Source organism: Pantherophis guttatus, chromosome 2 (genome assembly GCF_059756535.1).
Source record: "Pantherophis guttatus breed Tessera chromosome 2, ASM5975653v1, whole genome shotgun sequence".
Classification (NCBI taxonomy): domain Eukaryota; kingdom Metazoa; phylum Chordata; class Lepidosauria; order Squamata; family Colubridae; genus Pantherophis; species Pantherophis guttatus.
The window spans coordinates 220,389,281-220,402,769 of record NC_142064.1 but is presented as its reverse complement, the minus strand read 5'-3'; the positions used below and the strand labels follow the sequence as shown (position 1 = coordinate 220,402,769).

At 39.0% G+C, this 13,489-nt stretch overlaps 2 long non-coding RNA genes across 2 annotated transcripts; one reads left to right on the top strand and one right to left on the bottom strand.

The window, feature by feature from the left end:
- Positions 1 to 7,696: 7,696 nt before the first annotated feature.
- Positions 7,697 to 9,972, bottom strand: LOC117677032 (uncharacterized). The gene is made up of 3 exons (XR_004594615.2): positions 9,772 to 9,972; positions 8,490 to 8,559; positions 7,697 to 7,860 (listed from the first exon to the last, which is right to left on the bottom strand). It is a non-coding gene; the product is annotated as an uncharacterized LOC117677032 (long non-coding RNA).
- A 177-nt stretch (positions 9,973 to 10,149) lies between these two features.
- Positions 10,150 to 12,519, top strand: LOC117677038 (uncharacterized). Its single transcript, XR_004594617.2, has 3 exons — positions 10,150 to 10,237; positions 10,378 to 10,507; positions 12,317 to 12,519. It is a non-coding gene; the product is annotated as an uncharacterized LOC117677038 (long non-coding RNA).
- The last annotated feature ends 970 nt before the right edge of the window (positions 12,520 to 13,489 follow it).

Sequence of the window (13,489 nt, the reverse complement as noted above, 5' to 3'; positions counted from 1 at the left end):
CTTTTGTACAGTGACAAGGATGTGTGCATATTGAAGGACGAAGGATGGAGTGCATATTGGGTCCAGTTCTGCATCTCTGCATGCCTCTAAACAGATACAGGAATGTGGCATCATTTCTAAAAGTATGGAATATATACAGCAGAAACACTTCTTAAGTAAGGAAGCAATTTGCTCAAAGAGCTAAATTCTTCTTTAAAAATTGAATTCTATTTATCTAGGATATACTGGATGACTCTGGGCCTTTCTCTCAGCCCAACCTATCTCACAGCATTGTTGTGGTGAAAACAAATGGAGGAAGCTGTATTGCATATGTTCACTGCTTTGAGTTATTTGTAAAAATAATAAGGCAGGATATAAATAAATAATACATAATGGAAAGTATCTATTAAAGATGAGAAAAATGGCTGGACACTTTAGACCTATTTCTTGCAGAAAGATAGTAAGCAATACATGGTCTGTTCAAAGAAGCCAATTCTGAAGCATGCTTCTCCCCACTTTTCTATATGGAAGTGGGAATTGGATAGGTGAAGAGAAACATACCAAAAAATTAAATGTAGTGATAGTAGAGACCTTAAGAAGTATGGGATTTGTGTGGGGGAGGGGGTAAGAGAAAGAGAGGGAGAGACAGACAGACAGACAGAGACAGAGAGAAAATATATAACCAAGAAATCAGTGCTGAGTGAATGCAAATTAAATACCAAAAAGAGTAACTGGTCGTTGAAGTGGTTTGGTCATACAAAATAAGAAGTGGATTCCAAAACAAATATATGAAGGAAAAGTGAATGGGCTGAGAGGAAGGGAAAGACCAAAATGGCAGGGTTGTGTGAAGTTTGTTTATTTTTTATTTATTCAATTTCTATGGCTGCCCATTTCAATCAATGACTTGAGCTGCTTACAGTTCATAAAATATATTACAATTATTTTTTAAAAAAAACATTTAAAAACAATAAAAACAGTGAAACCAGTAAAAAATATCAAAAACATCCAATTTAAGATACACAAGAACATCTGAACTGTTAGCTACACAGTCAGGAAAGGGGCCTTTGGCACATACTGCTTACTCCAAAAGGGAATACTCTGATATTCATCAGTTTTTGTTTGTATATATAAAAAATAATTTAAAAAGAAAATATTTAGGGCATTGTGTGTATTCTGTTACATACCTTTATTGAGACCTAAGATGGTTTCACATTATATGAACCTCATATTACATAACTACCAAATATTATCCTGATCCAGCATTTTTGTACTATCGAGAGAAAACTGCACTGTTTATTAGAGCACAGAGATTCACCTTGCTTTTGTCTGTCAAAGTCTTGGGATTCTGCTTTAGCTAAACCATGATAACAGAACACATTACTTGTAGTGCTGTCACAGCTAAAATAGTTACATGGGATTTGATATTATTAATGGGTTTGTATGCAATTTGACAAAAGAAATGAGAAACAGCCAATCCCCAAGGCTGTTAAATATACTCAATACAAAAAAAGCTGTATGTTTGCTAGAAAATTATTCATCATCAGTATTTTATTCCTTGTGGAACCTGTGCCAATAAAGTACACATAAAGGAGGAAAGGGTTGGAAGGGGGAGGAAGGGAGGGAGACAGAATGGAAAAAGATGTTTAATTATGTTTCTAGGAATGTAATTCTAGTTTTTCCCTAAGTCTGCAGTACCTGAACACTTACATATTTGCATACTTATTTTGGCACCCTAGAATAGAAGATACCTGAATGACCATCAAGTCCAACTTTCAGAAAATACATTGCATATCGGCTTATAAAAGTACTTTTAAACTGTTGTCTTATTTTTTTTCCCATATATTATTATTTATCACATTTCTGGCCTGTCCTTTCTTCCCAAGCATACAATGCAGTATGAAGCAATGACAACAGCAAATATTGCAGGCCCAATTGGCAAAGGAAAGCTCAAGACCATTTTGGTTGGAAACATGCAGAAGAGGCCTTCATCCTGCAGTGGATAGACAATGGCTAAAATGATGGATGATGATGATGGTGGTGGTGGTGATGATGATGATGATGATGATGATGATGATGATGATGATGATGATATAATGCAGTAGTTCCCAAATACAGTATACGTAGCTTTGGCAAGACTGCTGCATTGTATGTTTTCTGTAAGTAGTCTTAACCTCAGCCATGTGGATCTTTTGGTCTTGACTTTCACTCCTGTCTCAAACAGATATCAATAAGAGTTAGTGCAAAGGGGAGCAGTGTCCACGCATTGCTCTCCTTTTTAGTAAAGTGCATCCAAGAGGATTCAGTGAATATAAAAGGCTGTTGCATGTTGAATAACAATGGACTACTAGATGGTGTGGTTCCAGGACTAGCTGTTGAAAACAGAGGGAACATTGCCATTGGTAAAGGAGCTTTTCTAAATCAGTGACCAAACATGGGAATATATCCAAACTTAACTTTATTCACTAAAATCATTAAAAAATTAAGTTAGCTGGGACTTAAGTCTCATTGTTTTCAGTGGACCTTGGTATGACTTATTCTGGACTGAAGCCATCACAGATGCCAGATTTGTAATTAATGCAAACATTACAATATTTTTAAAAATAGCAATGAAAAAGAACACACACACACAAAATTCCATAGTAAGGTAATAACTTTCTGAAGGCTAAGAAAATGGTCCTAAGTTTTCAAAGATCTCTTCCAGATCTCTTTATCACCCAAGATATTGGGTGGGAAGAAGCAAGAGTCAAAAGCCTAGGCAAGAATTATCAGCCATGTCATATCTAGTTCAAAGTTAGATTCAGGATGGGGATGGTAGAATAAATGCATTAGTCAGTAATAGGTGTTGTCATTGGCAGATAATACCTAGCTTTTGGAGATAAAGAATAATGGCTGGGTTTTTTCCTCCCTGCCCAAGTTCTGAAAACACAAAGCCCTTTAATCCAATGACAAATTAACAGGAAGTGCTAAGGATGTCCATTAGTTTGTTCGTTGTGAGTATTGAATAACACAATTGGAATAACAGACAACAACAACATTCTATGGCCCTAGACTATGTAATGAAATGATTAAAGTAAATAATAGTATTTATACAGTAAGCTGCTCCTTAGGGTAAATATTCACAGGATATTCAACAGTATGATAAAAGTAAACGTGTAAACAATAAATCAACATTAAACCGAAGATTGAAATGTTAGACAATGTGTAATCAGTTATTTCTTCTCCCCTATCATGCCCACCCTTTGTTGGTTGTTGTTTTTCTAATGGGTTGTTTTTTAACCTATTTCTATTCCATATTGTGCACTGCTTTGAGCTGCTTTGGCAACTGAGGCAGCCAATGATTTGTCTAAACAGAAAAATAGGTGGATATACTGATATTGGGAGACTTGAGCCAAGTCACTTTCTCTCAAACTGAACACTTCACAGAGTTATTATTCAAGGGATAAATATTGTGGGGAAGGGTGACAATATACTTTATCAAGGAGGAAAAGTGTGATAGAAATTTAACAAACATATGAACAAATATAAACTAGATTTTGAATGGAAAATTATAATCTGTACATTAATTGCTTTAGCTTTAATACTTTTCTATGTTATAATGTTATAGTCGCATTTCTTTATGGGCACCTTTACGGACAGTGAATCAATTGTACAATAAGTAAAAAGTTTTAAAGACAAGAAAATAAAACACATATTATTCCTTCCAATGTTGTTCACCTCTGCCAGGAAAGATACACCAAGGTATGTTTGAATGTTGTTTTTACCATCTCTTTGACCATAGGTTAAAAAAAGGAGGAATACAGTGGCCAGCAAAGGCTGACTTTGCTTCACACATCTTCTGTGACATTCCCTGGACAACTATTGTATCACTTATATCTCAGTTTGTCCCACAAGGTGGACTCATGGTGGATAAATCATATGTTGATCTTTGTAGAGGAAAAGAGAAAGAGAGAGAGAGAGAGAGAGAGAGAGAGAGAGATGAGAGACAAATAGGTAAAATAATAAGAAATGGACTTTATTTCTCAGCTGACCTGTTTTATTGTTACCAAGACACAAAAGCTTTGGTGTATCAATTAATAAATCTAGTACAGATAGTTCTTGACTTATGATCACAATTGATCCCAAAAGTTCTGTTGCTAAGTGAAACATTTATTAAGTGAGTTTTGCCCCATTTTACGACTTTTCGTGCCACAGTTGCTAAGTGAATCATTGCAGTTAGTAAATTAGTCACGCGATTGTTAAGTGAAACTGATTTCCCCATTGACTTTGCTTGTCAGAAAAGTGATCACATGACTCTGGGACATTGCAACCGTCATAAATATGAGCCAGTTGCCAAGCATCTGAATTTTGAACATGTAACCATGGGGATGCTGCAATGGTTGCAAGTGCGAAAAATGGTCATAACTCATAGGTCACTTTTTTCAGTGATGTTGTAACTTTGAACAGTCACTAAGTGAACTGCTGTAAATCAAGGACTAGTTTAGCTTCTTGTGGGTAGCCTTTGGCTGTTAAGTCAGCTGAATCCTAGTCTCACTGGTGCAGTGTGGTATCATTTGGCACTCTTATTTGTGGTCTGAACAGCACCAACAATCAGCCCTGAAGTGGCTTGAGTGATCAGGTGATCAACATTGTCCAGGATCCAAAAAAATATATTATGGTTTTTGTTTTATTGTTATTTAGACAATAAATGATATCAAAAGAATGAAATGCAGCCCTTTATTGGCAGTTCTTTGTCCTGGTGCCTTAATTAGCACTTTTGCTGTTTGAGCCCCTTTGAAAGCTTTGCAGTTAAAGCCTGGAAAATGAGTTCTCTGTTACTCCAGATCTCAGTTCCTCCCCCCCCTCCCCACTCCACCCATCCCTTTTAATAAAAGAAAAGGGGTAGAAAACAAAAGCTATGGAAACCTGAGTGCTTGAAGCATTATTGACCCCTTTCTCTCCACCCCTTTTGCCTCCCCAGTTGTTTTAATGGGGAGGGGGGCACTGGGGGCAGTGGGGGTGGGATTGTTAAGGAAACATTCCCAATCTTGTGGCCTGTCTTGCAGTTCTCTTGCCTGAGCCTTGTTTTCAAAAGACGCGTTTTTTAAATGGGATTTCTTTCCTTTTTTTATTTTTTTAAAATTTCTGAAACAGGAAGAGGAGCAGCTTGCAATGCCCCCTTAAGATGCAACCTGGGCTTGTTTTTATATATATCCTGCGCCTGCTGGCCTCCTTCCTCTTGCCTGTTGACTGCTCCCCCCCAGGTGTTTTCCTTTCCCCCAATGACATTGGTCAATTACACCCTGAGAAACATCCAAGCAAACAGACTCTTTATGGGTTTATTTCAGGCAGGCTGGCTTGTTTTATTGCACTACCCTTCCCCCTCTTTACAGTTTTTTTTTTTTTTGCGATTCTTTACTAATTCCAGTGATTTGAGAAATGACCTTTAACCTATGCCATTTGCAGGCTCCGAAAGGGGATCATTGAAATGCCACAGTAAAGGAAAGACAATAAAATATCATTTACTGGGCATTAAACCTGGGTTGCTCCAAAAAAAGAAAAGGGGGAAAAAAAGAAAAGAAAAAGAAAAGAGGAAGAAGAAGAAGAAGAAGAAGAAGAAGAAGAAGAAGAAGAAGAAGAAGAAGAAGAAGAAGAAGAAGAAAAGAAAAATTATTCTCCCTCTTTTAAACATAACTTAATTTATGCATTTTCATCATGATTTCTAATGAATACAAGTTTCATATAGGGCTCAATTTATTCACCATGGAGCACATAACCAGAGAATTTTTCCATCTTATCCACAATGGTGTGTGTGTGTGTGAGACAGAGAGAGATAGAGTGTGTATTTATGTGTATGTGTATGTATATGTATGTATGTATACTGCTCAAAAAAATAAAGGGAACACAAGCAGAAGACATCCGAGATCTGAATGAATGAAATAGCCTTATTAAATACTTTGTTCTTTACATACAGTAGTTTATACACTGCTCAAACAACTAAAGGGAACACAAAACTACTGTACATAATGAACAAAGTATTTAATAAGGCTATTTCATTCATTCAGATCTCGGATGTCTTCTGCTTGTGTTCCCTTTATTTTTTTGAGCAGTGTATATATATGTGTATATATATATGCATATATACAATATATACCCGTGAAAATCTACGAAAATATATATGTATATATGTATATGTGTGTATGTGTGTGTGTGTGTGTGTGTGTATGTATGTGTGTGTGTGTGTGTGTGTGTGTGTGTGTGTATATATATATATATATATATATATATATATATATATATATATATATATAATTCCATATCATATATATGACATCCAATTCAGCAAGACAATCTGTACCTATCTTTCTGCCTCACAGAAATATCACACATTATAATTTAGTATATTTCTCAATGCATATATATGGGTATGCCAGAGGCCACATCTGAGCTGGAGTAGGAAAGGTATTGTTTCAAACCGTAACTGATTGTTCTTCAGGATCATCTATATCTACTTCTAATGAACTTTTTTTTAAAAAAAAAAAATGTAGAAGTAAGAAAAACTTCAAATAATGCTGGAAAATATAAAATTTTTTGTAGTTGTAAGTCTCCATGGTGAGCTATTTTGATAGCCAAGGCAAATGACACCTCTCTATTCTGAATCCCTGCTAGAATTCAAGGCAGCTTTGTCTTTGGATCGCACAGAAGTACTTGTCTCTAACAATAAAAAATGCACTATTAATAAATTAAATAATTAACCTTTGGAATTTCTTTCACATGATCTAAAATTAACGGCTTGTTGTAAGGGTAGTGCAGTTCTGAACTGGTTATGCTGCGTTGAGAAGACCAAGAGAGGATGCTGGTGCCCTATTCTTGTGACATATATCTGAAGGGAGTTGCACAGAAGGAGGCCACGACCTCTTTGCTATTGAAGCAAGGAATAAGACTGGGAGGGAGAAAGGTAGAAGACCACCCCAGAAGCTTGTTTCAGCTAGACTGTCCTGTACCCACACAGGGTGCTGTAGGACAGATCCTAGAAGAACTCTGTTTGCAAAAGTAGGATTTATTGTGCTCCTATTAATGATTATTAATTATAAAGGATCTTAGAAAAACCTTCCTTACAATAACAGCAGTGAAAAAATAGACTTAATTATCTAGAGAAGAGGATACCTTTAAGCAGACATTGAAGAATCTCTTGTATTGGATTGGATTTGATGGCCAAGCAGCCTCTTCCAATTTGATAATTTTAGGCCCGTATTTTCTCCACACTGCAAAGTTAACTGGATCTCTCTCTCTCTCTCTCTCTCTCTCTCTCTCTCTCTCTCTCTCTCTCCCCCTCCCTCCCTCCCTCCCTCTCTCTCTTTCTCTCTCTCTCTCTCTCTCTCTCTCTCTCTCTCTCTCTCTCACACACACACACGTAATTGTGTATTTTATGGTAGCCAAACATCTAAAGGAATCTGGTAGCACTTCCTCAGACTAACCAATTTTATTAAAAGGACAATAAGATTTAATAAAAGCAGTTAGTCTGAAAATATTCTACCAAACTCCTTTTAATTTGTGACACTCACACAGCAGAAAGTCTTGTACATGTGGGATGGAGTTCATGGAGTTCAAACCAGTAGTTTAGCCATAAAAGAAACTGGTTTCCTCTGAATTCTTCTCAAACTATGTTCCTTTCTGTCCAAACTTGTAACATTAGGAGGCTGTGTCAGTTGTGATTGTGACAGAAAAAGAATTGCTCCACAAATGTTTCAGTTTTAGTTGGTTTGATGATTCTGGTAGATGGTTATACACTGATTGCTACAGTATTAAAATGCAGTAAAGGATGGACTAGGATCTTCCTCTTCCCAGCTGCAGTGTGTGTCTCGCTCAGGCATCAAAGGTAGATTCATCCTAATTAATGTAGATCTGTCACAAAAGACATGAGAGGTGATTTCAACATGACTTCAGTAGAGATGTCTAATTGTGTTCTATTTGTACAGTGTATGGTGTGGATCTCACAGATGTGCAGATATTATACTGCAAATGGATACAAATGAACAATGATTTTAGCTTTTTATTAGATTTTAAGTATTTCATATTTTGGTTTATGACTACTATCTTGTCTGCCCTGTAGTTAGAAAGGCAGGATTTAAAATGAAATAACTGGTAAATAAATACAGTGCTTATATGAGAAATGAAAGCTGCCTGGGAAAGCATTTAAACATTATAAATTCACACAACCTGGGTGCACTCCAAACACATCTGAAATTCAGGCATGAAGCTGGAACAGCAGAGCCCATAGGCAAATCAAATCCCATCATGACAGAGCAATGGACAATTTGATTCTTGAATCTAGCAGCTCCTTGGTAGCAACATTTAATAGCAGAGTCATTTGTGCTTGTGATAAATGCATATATTTAGCTGTTGTATTGAAATGGGTTCCAATTCCATTTGGCAAGCTCATACACCCTGGAGATTAGGTGTGATCACTTTAGCACCTACAGATCACTTGGCCATGTGTAGCCATCAACTGGTTCTCAAGATTTGCTTTGTACCTTGGATTGACGACCCGGGCAGTCCTCTGAGGGGCTTTGATGGGCTTTTTTCCCCCTAGTCCTTTGAGAACTGGAAAAAAAAAGTCACAAAAAAGAGGAAGTCAGCCTATTTTTCAAAGCACCAGAAGGCAGGACAAGAAAGTATGGATGGAAACTAATCAAGGAGAGAAGCAACCTGGAACTAAGGAGAGATTTCCTGAGAGTAAGAACAATTAACCAGTGGAAGAGCTTGCTTTCAGAAGTTGTGGATGCTTCATCATTGGAGGCTTTTAAGAAGAGATTGGACAGCCATCTGTCTGGAATGGTATAGGGCAGTGACGGCTAACCTTTTTGCCATCGTGTGCCAAAAGTGGGGGCAGTCGGGGGGATTGTGCGCACATGCCCACACCCATAATTCAATGTGCCCCTTCCCCCTATGCATGCACGCATGACCCCCCCACTTTCCCCCCGCTTTTGGCACGCAATGGAATGGTGGGCCCCGTAAGCCCATTTTTTTTGCCCTCCCCAGGCTCCAGAGCCTTTCTAGGAACCTGGGGGGGTGAAAACAGCCTTCCCCACTCTCCCAGAGACCCTTTGGAGGCCTGGAAATAGCCCATTTCCCGACTTCCGGTGCCCTGGAAGGCCCAAAAATCAATTGGCCAGCGCACACATGCTGCTGGACTGAGGTAGGGCAATGCTTGCGTGCCCACAGATATGGCTCCATGTGCCACCTGTGACACCCATGCCATAGGTTCGCCATCATGGGTATAGGGTTTCCTGCTTCAGCAGGGGGTTGGACTAGCAGACCTCCAAGATCCCTTCCAAGCCTCTTATTTTGTTCTCTGGTGAAGGCAGCAAGTTCTCCTAGTGGCTGATCCATAACAATATTTGTTGACCGAGTCATCCAAAGTCCGTGTATCTGAACTAGGTTGAAGTACCTCTCAGAGGGACCCTAAAATCAGCACCCCCAAGCAGGACAATTCTAGTGCCCTCGAAGATTTGCAAATGGCCAATGATTTTTCATGTATATGATTTTAAAAAGAACCATTTGGATTTTATACTTCTGGTGCCGGAATGTCTGGAGCTGACCTTGAAATGCTCAACTTTGGCTGGATGCTTCAGTTTCTGCTTGCCTTCACCTGAACAATCAAATGGCACGGCTCCACCGGTTTGGCGACGGAACCGACCGAAGCGCAGGCATCTGTGATCGGAGTTTGCACCTCACCTCGCCTCCTCCCCCCACGTCCCCCATTCGTGATGCCGTGGAATTGTTTCCCCTCCCCCCCCGAAGGAGGACTCGCACCTTCCCTTTGATTGATTCGCTCTTCAGCTTTCGCCGTTGCCTGTTGACCGTCACTCTTGTGCTCCGTAGCGCTGGGAAGGCCGGGCGAGGGGGGGGGGAGAGTGGGAAGGGAAGCCTGCTCGGAATACCCTGGCTCTCCTCTTGGATGCAAATTGATCGGCTTTGCGGGCTCTTTGTTGTGGGATTGAGAAGATCCTCCTCCGTTTCCAACACACACGCATACACACACCCCGTCCCGGGGGAGGATTGCTAAATACATAAAATGTCCCGATAACAAGCCGCTCTGGGGCTGAGATAAGAGTTTAAGGCGGGGAAGGGCAATCGGGAAGATTTTATTGTCCCTGGAGCCTCATCCAGCGAGGAATGTACGAGCTGTGCGGTTTGACCCATTGGGCGGGCATCGTTTGATCCTGCACTTAAGAGGCGAATGCAAACAGGAAGGGCGCTCGCGCTGTACTTAAGAGTCGTAAGTGGGGGTGGGGTGGGCAGGGGATTTAAACACATATCGAGGTCTTTTCCGTACACCCTCCACTCTCTTCTTTGAGGGTTGGCAATTCCCATTTTTCTTGGGTGATTCCAGGAGGTTGCCTTTCTCTTTATTTTCAGGACCAAAATTCCAAGATCCCTTCAGATTGCAGGTTGAAGAATTTCCTTGGGTGCAGGTGTGTTCCTATCTTTGGCAGAAGACCGGCTTAGTTTGAGCCAGGAGAACTGAACAAACCAGGATAGGGAAAGTGTGAGTTCCAGGCTTGTCAACTTTTTTTTTTTTTTTTTTTTTGCTATTTTATTAGAATCCAAAACCTATTAACAAAGGCTGGGTGTGAGGGACCTGTATATAAAATTAAGGAGCAGGGTGCCTTCTGAATCCATTCGCAGTTCAGGAATGACTCAGGAATTCAATACTAAACTTAAATGAGTTTGGTTTGTTGATTTTTCTCACAAATGTTTATCCGAAGTTACCTCTCTTCATTTCCCCCTCCTATTTTGGGAGGGGGAAAAAGTGTTATTGCTGTTGTAAAAACAGTTTAACAGATTATTTTCCAGATGTCTACAGCACATCTGGACCAACCTGCCCAAACAAAGATACTGGTTTTGTAAATCCCACCCATGTCAGAAAATGTCCAGAGCCCGGAAAACCATAAATGGAAAAGAAGTACACTTCTGAAAGAAATTGGGATTTTGTAAAATTTGCAGAGTTCCTTGCAGTTTTGAGGAAACTGAAAATTATCTTTCTAATGCTTTAGTCCTATAGTCCAAAATGGCATAATTTGCAAATATTTCTTTTCCCAACTACATCTGCTCTTTGTAGGAATCAGGCTAGAGACTCAGCCAATCCCTGGTTTTGTGGAGATGTTTATTGTAGTTCTGCACATTCCCTTTGAACATGACACAAAAGAGAGAGGCCCATTGTAGAACTGCAAAAGCTAATCTTTGCGATCACATTTCAAGCAGCTCACAAAGTAGAAAGGTACTAGTGCCTACTCAAAGTCAGGGCCACCCACCCAATACACTTTTCTAGATTCTCAGACAGCCACACCTGTTTGGAAAACTAAAGAAGAGAGGTGAGAAAACTGGTGGGCCGTGGGATCTTCGCAGTTTGAATTTGCCCTCTAAATCTGCCTTGTGCCAGCAGTGGGCCAACTGCTTTTCCTGGATTTCAAACCAGGAAAAACCCTGTTCATGGCAACAGGGCACAAAGAGAAAAAGTTGTGGGAGACGCAACCAGCAGCCTGACAGCAAAGAGGCCTATGGATATTTCCAAGTAAATATGCTGGGAACAGCACCGAATATAAGATAACAGGCCTCTGCCTCCTGCAAACAAAGAGCTTGCAGACAAAAATTCAAGGCAGAAAAATGACAAAGGGAGTAGGAGGAAGTGGAAGCAGGAATAAATAGAGAAGTGATACAGGAGTGTTTTGTTGCTTGTATTTAAGATTAATACATAAAGATTATATATTCATTATGTATAAATAAATACAATTAGATGTATGGGCCAGGATACTGCAACTGTCATGAATACATGCCTGTGACAAGCACCCAAATTTTGATTACACATATAATTCTGGGAATGCTGCAATGGTCATAAGTGGGAGGACTGGTTTTAAATTACTTTTTTCAGCACCATGGTAACTTTGAATGGTTACTAAACAAATGGTCTTAAGTCAAAGACTACTTGTTAGCCAGTGTGAGGTTATTTTCCCATTGAGCCTGATATGGCTACTATGATTGCAGTGGCTCTTCTGAGTCTCAAGGAAAGGTCTTTCCCAACACTGCTAAAGATTTTTTTTATATATAATTGGAAAGGAAAGGGCAGAGATGGAACCATGCATATGACTTCTCTGTATCACAGTCTCTGAAGTTGTCTACATCAAGAATATGGTCAGGTACAGTGTCTCCATCAGAATAGTTCAAATTGGTTTGGATTGAATTTTAGGTAGGCTTCAGCCTTTTTCAACTTGTAACCAATTTTATCAACATCAGGAGGACTAATAGTTGATCTTAATAAATGGCTCAACAATCTTAAATATATTTAATGTATTTACAGATCCATTGGCTTGAACCTGATGAAATGGATGCTAATCTGCTTCAGTTTAGACCAAAGCACTTTTCTGTGTCTCTGTGCCAACAGGCTTTAATTGTTTTCACTGATGTTAATGTCACACAAGAATGTACATTTATAAAACAATAACTTTGCTTTACAAGCATAGCTGTTAACATTAAAGGACTTGCATTTTGACTTAAAATGTTTTTAAAAACACAGAGTAACTTTTCTTGCTGGTGGGGTAAGATTCATCTTATCTAAATGAATTAATGGATGAGAAGGCAATAATTCAGTCAACATTTTCTTTGGTTTACATCCAAAATCTTTCCTGTCCCCCACCCTACTATTTAACCATAACACCAAAATGACCTAGCAACATCTTTTTTTCTGTCATGTCCCCATGACAATGTTATCTCATCCATAGCCTTATCACAATGTATGTAAGATAGGTGATGTTTTGTCCCATAATTGTATGGGAGCTAAAGTGGCAAGCAAAATCAAAGTGATGTATCAAATTTCACTCAGATGCAATCTAATACATATAGTCTCTTGGTTACTTTTATTTGAAGTTTTAATAATAAGAACAATAGTACCAATAGCGATAGGTGCAGCAGTCCCTTGGGTGCAATTCAAAAACATCTGGAACACCGCTTACACACCATTGGCATTGACGAAAATCACAAGTCAATTGCAAAAGGCAGTTTTACTCAGAAAAGGCTTACATTCTGTGAGGATACCTTTAACACCATGGAACAACAATATCTGCTCATCCCAGGTCTTTGGAAAGAACTCAATAGGGGGATAAAATGCCAAATCCAGTCTAAGTATCTGTCTGACTATGCAACCAAAGATAATAGTAATACTCTGTCGTCTCTCAAAGAGTCAAAATAGCTATCAAAATTTTGTAATATAAGACTACTCAGCAAGTGGAATTGTAAATGCTTTATCAGTAGGAACTTTTTTTTGGATCATAATAGGATAATAGAGCAAAATGGCAAAATGGATAGGATACCCTCAACCCTTACAAAGAAGCCTGAAAGTCAGCATTTATTTGACCTATGCAGAGAAAGGAAACTAGGAGGGAAAAATCCTTAGTTTTGCTTGTGTCTCAACTTCCTAAGCTTGGCTCACTTTATTTTTTGCCACAACTTCATGATTGGCAAATGTTTGCCCCAC